Genomic DNA, 10,205 nt, shown 5'->3' with positions numbered 1-10,205 from the left:
ACTAACGTTTAGTGCAACTGGCAAACGAATTCCACTTTTCAGCTAACCTGCTATGCGCAGGAGTACTGGAACGGGAGAGGATTAAAGTTATTCGGAATAGACAATTGCTATTGACAAATGTATTTATTTCGTCCAATTGAGTTATATTAATGTAAATATGTTATAATTTATGCGATTTTAGTCGATTAAAGGTATTACAATGGCGGTTATAAGTATCGTCGGATACAAATATAGATGTATTATACGGTAGTATATAGTAAGTATGTATATAGATATAGTGAATGTTCGAGCTACTGGTCGGATAGGGTTTCAGAAATGTTCGATAAGATTTACTTATTGTGATAGGATTAATGGCGAGAACTAATTTCTACTCGTTCGGGTGATTAGCATAATACGGTTTATAACAAACGCTATCGTAAGATGTAGGCGATGGCGATCGAGATTGGAAGGAATGCGTCTCGCAATGTTCGGATATAAGTGAACTCGAGGGCGAAAAACTCGGTGCAGAATCTTCGCGATTTAATTCTAACTCTTCTAGACGCCTCTTTTCTTCTCTTTTAACTTCTGCAGGAATTAATCGTTTGTACCAAAGTTCGGCTCGCTTCTTGCTGAGGTGTCTTTTATCTTTTCGATTCTTTCTTGATTTTGTCATCTGATATGATCAAGGTGAAATGAATATCATTCTCTGTGTGCGACTTGTGCGATTTCGCAAGCCTTACCCAAAGACGGGCGATATTTGCCAACGATGGGAGGAGGAATGCGAAAATCGATAAGTGTTTTCGATAATTGGAAACACCGTTAACACAGGTTTAACACAGCGAATAATCAGTTAGATTTAACAATTTAGAAGATATAAGTCGTTCTTGGCAACTAGTGGAGTCGTAAGCGAGAAATGATTATTTTAATTGGCAACTAGGTTCACTGTGGACAATCAGTGTGGCTTCGCAGGCCTCGCCCAAGGATGAGCAATCTGCTAACGATGGGAAGAGGAAAACGAAAAACTATAGATGTTCTCTGCGTTGAAAACACCGTAATTACTGTGTTACGTCGTGCGACATTCTATCTAGACCAGGCCACACACCGCGGACAGGATGGCAACCAGATGTCCGCATGCCTTCACTGCGTACCTTCAATAGTCTTAAGAGCCGATCATATATCTTAGAGGAATTTCTAAGGTCCTTCGGACCGAACCAAACATCTGCACTAAGTCACTGTTTAAAGGTTATTGTTTACTACGGAAAGATAGGAGAAGTTCGTCTTTCTTATGTACGATGTTTTACACTAGCAACTTTCTCTCGGGGCGGTTAATACCCTTCCTCCACTCTTCCACACCAATCCAGAAAATTAACCTATTACCAGAGAAGTCCTTCCCTCACTCTCCCAACAAGAACTTGGTCTTAACAAATCAGCTTTTCTCGCATCATTAGACCCACCCATCGAAAGTGTCCTCCGCTACATCATCGTTACAGAAAGTCAGTCTTTATACGTTTTTTGAACCTTCAACATCTAAGCGTGCGTCGCGTACAACACCTTGTTACTCTAGCTATCAATCGAATTAATTGTACATTCCTAGTTAAGAAGTTGTTGGAATAAACATTAATTGTATTCGTTATTTCAGTGTAAAATCAACTTAACCACCCCTATTATCGCAAACGAGATCAGGGGACCGATCATTTCGTGGCGCCGATTATCCAATCGTAACGGGAATTTACGACTCCCGTTGACGTGCTTCCTCGCGATCGCGTCTCCCCGCGAATGGTCGAAACAACCGGGCATAGCCTTACTGACGAGTCCACCGGTAGTCCCGGGACGAAACGTAAAACTCCATTTTCATTCGCCACACGATTATAAGAATCGACACCACGAATAGATCGATCCCCTTGTTTCTTGTGGGATAATAGGGGTGACTGATGTGGTATAACACTGCGATTAACAGAGTTATAAGATTTATATTTCCAATAACTTAATACACTGAATAGTTACACCGTTACGTATGATATAAATATCTTAGAAGATACTTTGATGTATGAAACTCCGATAAATGAACACTGAATGTTCTTTCGTAGTAGAGCAAGGCCCTTACAGTTGAATATAAAAAGAAGGTGACTTTCTTGATGTAGCAGAAGTAGCAATTGAATAGACTCTCCTGATGTCGTAAACGAAGTATAGAGATGAAGTGGCTGCTCTGTAGTCTAGATCACAAGTGTAGAGGGATGAAGTGACTGGTCTATCATGATGAGAACAAGTGAAGTTCGTTCTTGTGTGATTACGGAGGAAAGCTCGGTGTGGATGTGTCTTCTGAACTAAGGGCGTGGATTCGTTGTTCACACTTTTCTAACGAAAAGTGAGGGTAACGATCCGCGATGCACAAGTACACATTATTTCGTTTATATAAAAATTAAAATATCTATTCCGACTTCTTTTATGCATACAACATTAATTATCCCGAAGCTATTTCCAACTAGTTCATATTCATCACATCTTCCAATTTTTTTACATTTCTTATTATACTCCCAAGGTCATTTATTATTATTTAGTGTTTTGGTTACTTATCCTTAGGTAACATTTATATCAAATTTAAGTAAAATAGTATATTTAAATATAATTTGACAATATCAATTTTTGTTACCTTTATCTTTCCCATTTAATAAATGCATAAAACAAACTGAATTGAATGGAATATACAGGGTGGTTGGTAACTGATGGTACAAGCGAAAAGGGGGTGATTCTGCGCGAAAAAGATGTCGAAAATATAAAATAAAAATTTTTTTTAATTTTTTTTTAATTTTTTCATCGAGACAACGATCTACAGTGAGATCCGTTATAACGAGACGTGATAAAGTGCACGCGTACCGTGCGAAAATTCAAGGTCGATTTTCTCGAAAACAAAACCTCAAACGAAAAATTTTTATTATTTTTAATAATTTAATTAATATTATTATATTATTTTCGACTTCTTTTTTCGCGTAGAATCACCCCCTTTCCGCCTGTACCACCAGTTACCAACCACCCTGTATATGCGCGCTCCATGTATAGATTTGAAAGCTTTTTGGTAATCGTTCACAACAAGGGAATCACCTCTGATTACTTTGACTTTAACGTATGTTGTGAAAGACACTCTACTGAGCAATCTTAAAAACTCTGAAATCTATTGTTACCGCTACTCCATGGCAGCGTATGAATGTTGATACTGCAGACAATTCGCGGATTGTTTTTTCTGAGCGTTCCTATATTGCTCCCTCTTTCCCTAATAATATCATTAGTTAAATTTAGACAGTTAAATTCACAGTCGCTTTAAATTAATTTATAACATATATATTCGTATTTCTGTTTATTCAACCACTCCTCCTTTAGCATATCGGAACCCTTCTCTGCGATCATGATAGTCGGTGCGTTAATATTACCACCGATTATACTTGGCATAATGGAACTATTTATAACTCGTAGTCCAGTAACTCCGTAAACTCGAAGCCGAAGATCTACCACAGCTTCTGAGTCCGAATCAGGCCCCATCTTGCAAGTGTCCACAGGATGAAATATAGTCTGAGAATAAAATTTGATCGTGCACTCCCAGTATAAATCGCTATAGAACGGAATATCCTTGCAGCCAGGAAATGGTTTAGGATTCAGTTCGCTCCCGTAACGCCTAAATGGAGCAATCTTGCTCATCTCAAGCACAAACTTAACTCCTCCGATCAGTGTCGTCATATTCTCCGCTTTGTCGAAACAGTTCGGATAAATCAATGGATAATCGAAAGGACTGTTGCTTCGAAGCTTGATAACACCACTACTTTTCGGTCTTAAATGTATGGGATACACGCTCCACAGGTCCTTATCGCCAAGCTCTCCATATACGTCGTCATAGAATTCGATCCACGAGTCCGTCTCTGGCTGTCAGAGTTCTGCCCCGTTGAGGAAAAAAGCAACTGTATGTTTAGGAAATGGCCAGAGGCATTCGCATATTTCGTATTGATAAAACCTACTCCTTCTATAGATGCTAAGTTGGTCAAAGGTCCGTCTTCGAATATGGCGTATTCTAGGATGTAGCTAATATTATTCAAGCTGCTTTGTACAAGCGAAACTGTATCATTCATAAAAAACGTAAGGCCTCCCGCACTTATATGATTTTGAAGAGTATGGCTGACACTTAAATCCTGAATCACTTCCGATAAATGTTCCTTGGGTCCTATTCCCGACAACATCAGCAATTGAGGGCTATTGATAGCTCCTGCGGAAACGATCACTTCCTTGTTGGCATAAACGCGCAACGTCTCTCTATCTCTAACGAACTCTACGCCGTCAGCACGCTTCGACGACGGATCTATTAAAATTTTGGTAACGTACGCTCCCATTGCGACGTCTAAATTCTTGCGCGACATAGCTAGCCGCAGAAAGGCCTTTGCCGTGGAGCACCGGCTTCCATTTCTAATGGTTCCCTGAGGATTCATAAAGCCAGTATGCCATTCTCCGTTAACGCCTCTATTCTCGTAACCCATTTCTTTGCCTGCTTGAACAAACGAAGCGGCCAGAGGAGTGTGAAATGGTGGTTCTTGGACGTGTGGCGACACGGGCCAGGGAACTTTCCAACGGCTCTGGATACAAAGCGCTACGCCGTCAAAGCGCAACACCGACGTGCCCAATGTACCATCGATATCTTCACGCTCTTTCCGCCGAATTCTCGGAAGAGCATACACGTGCCAGGCGCGGCGGCACATCTAATGAACGCACGCTAGTGGGGGATATCGATGGGCAACGAAGGGAAGAATCCGTTCGATCCAGAACAGAAGGGCAGCAGTCTGTCTTGCGCCGTGAAATAAACAAGTACTCAGTGACATTGCATAGCAACGCGTCTATTGAACTCTTGATGTCAATTGTTATTTGTTAATCGTTACCAGTTATTTGTTGATCATATCTGTTAATTGTTATTTGTTGAGTCTGTCTGTTAAATCGCTTCTTAATAAACTATCGTTCGTTTAACATCTGAGTATTCCTTTCGTACCTATCACGGCATACCACCTCAGACGGTTATGTAACCCCCGGACGAATGATACGGTGTCTCGGTGTAATTGTGATTCTTATTATGCTCCGATTTTTTGAAATATCTTAGGATATTCTTGTAGGACCATCCTGAATTGCCTTGCTGCTCCCATATATCGTAGTCTCGTTTGGCACCACGAATGTAGACCGTTTATCGTGCTGCTGCCACCAAGCACTTTGCCACGTGGCCAACGGCAACGACCATCTTCCATTGCTGTGAGCACAATTTACGATAAAGTGCATTGAAAGCGTCGCAAGTAATTAATAATCGAATGTGTGTTGTCGATTGGTTGTACACGTACGATTACATTTTTTTGGATTCGATGATGGATTCATTTTTCGATTTAGATTGGGGTTAGATTACTGTTCTTTGCTCACCAATGTCAATGAGCCCGCCGACTCTGTTAGAAGACTCTATTATGGGGCCTGGGAGTCGGTAGTGTTATATGCGGCGCCTGTATGGACCAAGGTAATAGAGATTAAGAAGAATAGGAACATCTTGAAAAGGACACAAAGGGCCGCATTGACAAGAGTTTCGACGGCCTCCCGTACAGTGACCCATGCAGCAGTGTGCGTGCTTATGGGCATAATGCCCATTTATTTCACAACTGAGCTTCGGGCCGAAAAATATTGCATTAAGAAGGAAGATCATTAGGAGCAGTATAACACCCGCTCAAGAGCTGGTGCCGCCTCGGTCTATCAATAGAGGATTATGGCAGTGGAGGGACGCATCGTGGGGAAATGGAAGGAGGAGTGGCGATTTTGCAGAGAAGACAATTGGACGAAGCGACTGGTAGCGGATGTATGTTTATTTAGAAGATATAGGAGGAATATTGATCACTTCACCATGCATATCCTGAGAGGGCATGGGATTCTTATCGTAAAATGATTAACAAGGAGGATCACTCCAGATGTTGGGACTGCAATGGTAAAGGCGATGACGCTGAACATGCGCTTTTCTACTCTCCAAGGTGGATACGTGAGAGAACGGAGCTAGAAAGTTACGTCGGTACACCACTAGGCAAGGTTTTAGGCCTTGTGCAGAAAAATCATGCTATCAAGAATGACGCAGGAGAAATTCAAAGAGAATGGGACTCAAGTATGAGGGAGTGATGCGTAGTTAAGCCCAACTCTGAAATAATGCCGTAAGGCGGTTCTGGGGTTGATGCTTGCACAGAAGCGGAGTGGAGGCTAACGCCCTGGCCGCGCTGAGTTTCCGTTAGATCACGAAAGTTAAGCAGCGCTGGGCACGGATAGTACTTGGATGGGTGATCGCCTGAGACTCCGTGTGGTGTTGGCGAAGCGCGCTGGGCCCGCCGACCCCCCCGTGGAGTTCAAGCTTGGGCGTTTAGCGGCTCAGCGCCTCCGGCCGCCAAGCAGTTCGGTAGGGGAACCAGGCTGCCTGGCACGGCGGCCCCGGCGACAAGGCGCGGTGTGACAATGGTCACACACCGCTCCATCAGCGGTGGTATTAGGCGCGCGGAGGAAGCCCTGTTGCGACGCTCACAGCGGTTCCCGGGCCTCTCTCGATCGCAGCCGGGACGGTTATCGTGGATTATCGTTATCGGTTTTTGTCGGTTGGAGTCCGACACTACCACGCCGCTTTCCCCAGAAGCGGCCTGGCATCCGTGCGGATTTCCTCCACGTAAAATATAAAAAAAAAAGAAGCGGAGTGGAGAGAGGAGGGGTTTTTAGTGGGTATGGCAACGCCATCGACCGAGTCCCACATAGTCCAGTCTGAGCATGCGTAACAGCATTTTGCTCTCCTCGCGAAAAAAAGAAGAAAAAAGAAAGGTTGCAGTTAGCTTGGGCCGTGCTCTCGCTACCCCCGGGTAGCGATTGGCAGGGAGGAAAGTACGATACTGACCCAAACCATCTTGGCCTAATCGGATAAGGGCTCATCTATCTGACGAGGCATTGCCGCCGCCCCAATTGCACGATGACCCAAAGAGGGATGATATGCCCTGAGCTTTGAGAAGAATAGAAATATTTTGAAAGGAGCACAAAGAGCCGCGTTAGTACGCACATCAATAGCGTACAGAACGGTGTCCCATGAGGCCCTATGCGTCGTGACGGGCAGTCCATACATATCAAGGCCAGGCAGCTGACGAAGAAGTACGCGTTGAAGAAGAGCCTTGCCGCACTAAACGGACAGGACGTGCAACATATGCATGAAGAATATTATCAGTCGGCAGAGGATCAATGGAGGACAGTATGCGCATTATACAATCCTAATAATTGGACAAAAAAATTGATAGCAGACCCAACACTTCTTTATAGATTATTATACGATGGAAATTCTTACCGGTCATGGCATTTTCAACTATTATCGGTACAGAATCTGCAAAGAGTCACATACAAGTTCTTGGGAATGTGGGGACGATCAGGATGATGCCGAGCATGTACTATTTATATGTTTGAGGTGGCCAGTGGAAAGAGCTGCTCTTGAAACCGACTCTGGAACGGAGATGAAGATAGATAATGATGTAATAAAGAAGGTGGCGAGTGACGATGAGCTCTGGCAACGATTCGCGCGATTCTGCACCAAAGCGATGAAGGCATGTCAGACCAAGGAGAAAGAAGTTGAAGACAGAACAGGTAGGAGAGGAAGACGGAGAAGATATACCCTTCCAACTTCAAAATGATAGGTACACTTAAATAGAGGCCAACCCTGAAGTAATGCCGTATGGTAGTTTTAAGGTTGGAACTTCGAGTACCGTTTTAATAGTGAAAAATGAAGAGCGGGTTTTAGTGGGTACGGTGCCACCATCTTGCTGAATCCCAGATAACTCAATGGCACAGACTACTGTGTATGCGTAATGCATTTTTCCCTCCTCGTGCAGAAAAAAAGAAAAAAAAGGTTAAGGCGATGTTAGTGTTTCGAAACATTAGAACTGGCCAAACGTACCTGAATATTCAATATATAAATCAGTATAATTCAAGTGACATTAGTTAAACTAAATAGACTTATACAATTAAATATACGTCTAAATAGAAGAGAGAGTTAATTTTGACAAAAATATCTGAATGGTTCTAGTAATTATAGTGTGGCGGATCGGTATCAATAGGACACCGACAGGTCGAGGCATCAACGCGGCGCAACACCTCCCGGGCGATCCGCGGGTACCAACCGCCCACACCAGAGGGCTACGACGACAACGAGTCTGTTTATCTCGCTAGCGGTCGAATATACGGGCGAATGATACAAATACCGCACCTAGCAAGATTCCCTCTACGTCTAAGGCAGGGACTACCGGGCATAGCCTTACTGACGAGTCCACTGGTAGTCCCGGGACGAAACGCAACTTCTCTTTTCATTTGGCAGCGACAATCACTGCACAAAATAGAAAAGATAATCCTAGATCCGTCGTTTTGACATCTTTGGTAGTTGTAGGGTAAATATTCGTTAAAATTGAAAAATAACGGTGTATCACTGTTCTAAAAAGCGTTACTTATTTGGTCGCTCCATATATATTCGCATTGCCATAAATTACACCTCACAATCTTTTCACGATTTTATTTATCTCCTCTTTCCCAATTCACTTTTGTCAACATACAAAATAAAGCGTTACACATGCATGATCGCCGAATGCAGTATTGCTTTCATTATTAAATACTTATTAGTGTGATATTTAGGTATTATTCGATATTATTTACCTCGACAGTAATTTTCATTCGATTCCACTCTGTAGTCCCAATCGATATCAGTGAGCTGCAGACTATCGGAAAAAGCAGGAATATCATAAAGAATGCTTCCATCGCCACCAACTTCCAGAAGAAGTATGTTCCAATCTTCTATCTCGGACAAACGATTTGCCATCACGGCTCCTATATTAATCGTAAATTGTTAATTGTAACGTGTAAATTGATAGAATATTGTAAATTGAACATACGTAAGAAAACCCAATCTATTTAAACGTCACAAATATTTTAAATCAAAAGTTCCTGGTTTAATTTCAAAAAATCGAGGAAGGGAGAAAATTTATCGAAGTCATGAAACAAAACTCTGGGTAAATTCAAAATACGATTACAAAATAAGCCTAAAATTGTTTACATGAAGGAAATAAGGACTTCAAATTTCATCGTTAATATATACAGGGTGGTTGGTAACTGGTGGTACAAGCGGAAAGGGGGTGATTCTACGCAAAAAAAGAAGTCGAAAATATAGAATAAAAATTTTTCGTTTGAGGCTTTGTTTTCGAGAAAATCGACTTTGAATTTCCGCTTGGTATTCGTGCACTTTATCACGTCTCGTTATAACGGATCTCACAGTAGATCGTTGTCTCGATGGAAAAATTTAAAAAAAAAATTTTTTTTTTATTTTTATTCTATATTTTCGACTTCTTTTTTCGCGTAGAATCACCCCCTTTCCGCTTGTACCACCAGTTACCAACCACCCTGTATATAACAGAATAACTATCTATTCTCTTGTACATCTCAAACAGGAACGAATTTCTTTTATTGCATATTCATTCATTCAATACATATGTGATATACTCGTCTCATGGCGTTTCCCTTTTGTCTTCCTCCCTTTCATTCCTCGCTCGTACAATACCCATCTATCTTCTAACATTTATAATGGAGCTTTGTATTGACATTATGAAAATATATACCTGCAGAACCACCGGCCACGACTATGAAATCATAAGACGCCTTTAGTAATTTGGAAGGGACATTCATCGAAGAGTAAGGAACAACCAAATGCGCTGCATGTACTGGGAAGCTTAAGAGTATGAAAAACGCCAATGTGATCGGTCCTAGTATTGTCGCTTCGAAGAAAAGATGGTTGACATCCATTTCGTAACTCTCCAATTTGATTTATCAGTCTGTAATATTAAGTTTCAATACCTTAACAATCATTTTATTCACAAGATAAAACGACATAAAGGAGAATTATTGATAAACACTTACTTACTCTCATTTATCGTTTCGGACTCTAAGCGACTTACATTCTTAAATCTACTTTCCTTTAATGTGTAGGACGTAGATAGTAGCACTAGAAACATCGTTTTTGGAAAAATATTCAGGAAGGGTACCTACAGCTCACTGATTTGGACGACGTTAAAACATTTTGTCGAGGTCAATATTCCGAACAACTTTTTCCTCCACATACAGCCGCCGTAGTGTTGTTCGATCTTAATTCCGCAGATGTTTGCAAAATACTTGAA

General features: G+C 41.8%; 1 pseudogene; it reads right to left on the bottom strand.

Annotated features, from left to right (window-relative positions):
• Positions 1–3,294: 3,294 nt before the first annotated feature.
• LOC117233751 lies at positions 3,295–9,765 on the bottom strand (annotated as a pseudogene).
• Between the last annotated feature and the right edge of the window lie 440 nt (positions 9,766–10,205).

Source organism: Bombus vosnesenskii, unplaced genomic scaffold, assembly GCF_011952255.1.
Source record: "Bombus vosnesenskii isolate JDL3184/JDL3185 unplaced genomic scaffold, Bvos_JDL3184-5_v1.1 scf7180000013299, whole genome shotgun sequence".
NCBI lineage: Eukaryota > Metazoa > Arthropoda > Insecta > Hymenoptera > Apidae > Bombus > Bombus vosnesenskii.
The sequence above is the reverse complement of the archived record's forward strand: the minus strand, read 5'-3'. Positions and strand labels throughout refer to the sequence as shown.